Consider the following 1,634-nt stretch of genomic DNA (forward strand, 5'->3'; position numbering starts at 1 on the left):
TGTGGTATTGCATGTATGAGTCATATATAAAGGATAGAGACTCCCTGCGACGAGCATCGTGTCTTATTTTGTAATCGAGCTCTGCTCTATTGGAAGTTGCCCCCTCGAAGAGGCAAGTGAGCATTACTCTCTGAATAATAAAATCATTGCTATTCTGTGTTCTGGGTATCTTTTCTTCGCATATTTTGTATTCGGGTATCATTTTGCAGGTTAAGAGCATAACAAGTGGTATCAGAGCACTTTCCAAGGCCGGTGGGATCTTCATTTCTTAGCAATTTTTTTTTTTTGACTAGAGACGTGTTCCGGCGTCTTTAAACCACGGGATCTGTCGTTGAGCACATAGACCTGTAGATTTGGGGAGGCATGCAGGCAGGAAATAAAAGAGGTGGTCACGTCTGTTGGACTCCCTTGTAACCCTTGTGGGTACCCCTTCGAGTAGTAGCGCATTAGACAGAACCGCACACGGACTGTCTTCCACGTACGCTCTGGGTATATCGGAAGCCCCCTAGCCTCCCTTGAAACCTCGCCATAGATAAACCGTCAGCCGTCTTACGGCTACAGTACACTGAGAACAACACTCAAAGAGATTACTCTCCCGTACGATAGGGTAGTCGGGTTGTACGGCTAAGGGTATGGTCGATCCTCCTTAGTTAGAGCCCTGAAACATTGGGCCACGTACTACTGCCAGACCCTTATGTATATTCCGATCTGTAGCACCTCACACTCCTCAAGACCATAGTTCCCTTTTCTATCGGGGGATCACACATCATCTCTTCCAGATCCGCTTGTGCAAAGGGGTGCAGCAGCAGCAGACATCAGTCCCGCAGTCTCGAGTTCACAGATCATCCATTCTGATCTATTAGATCCATCAGATCCGCGGAAGCAGTCTGTTCTGCCGCCTAGAGCTATCAGATCCGCCATTCAGATCTCTCAGATCCACTAGATCGGAGTCGTTGTGAAGGGTTCCTATATCGGGGTATAATTTTTGCAGGACTTTTGGCCGCATTGACATTTTGAGGATTTGGCGACTGCAGTATTGATAAGGAAGGAGTAAAACTCCGTTAGGAGTTTTCAAAAAAAAAAAAAAAAGTCTGAGATCTTTCGTGGTGCTTATTGGTGATCTAGCCCATCAGAATCAGGACGACGAGCTTAGCACGGTGGTACAATTCACTTCTTAGTGGAAATTTATTTTAGGCGGTGCCAATTTTCAAAAATCAGGTTGGTGTATGGTAGAAACTAGAGCTCAAGCGATGGCCAATGAAAGGATGGACAAACTTGAAGAATCAGTGCAAACCCTCCACATTCAACCTAGCGGACTATGTAGCGTGGTCGAGAAAATAATCCCGAAGGGCAAGGAGCAGGCCCACGAGGAGGAGTATAATGGAAATGGACACAATGAGGGTGAGTCTAGCTACTCTCCTCACGTCTGGCACACCCACCAACAACCCAGTCAGCAAACTCCCAAGTTGTATATGCATAAATTTGACGATTCTCACCCATCGGCATGGATAGCACAAATGGAGCAGTATTTCAAACTGAATCACATCTTAGATGATGAGACTCAGCTTATGTTGGGGAGCATGTACTTGGACAATCAAAGGTGGCAGTGGTGGGAATGGCATTAACGTTGCACT

This window comes from Pinus tabuliformis, chromosome 7 (assembly GCF_031772625.1).
Source record: "Pinus tabuliformis cultivar Carrire ecotype Pingquan chromosome 7, CPIR1, whole genome shotgun sequence".
NCBI classification, from domain to species: Eukaryota; Viridiplantae; Streptophyta; class Pinopsida; order Pinales; family Pinaceae; genus Pinus; species Pinus tabuliformis.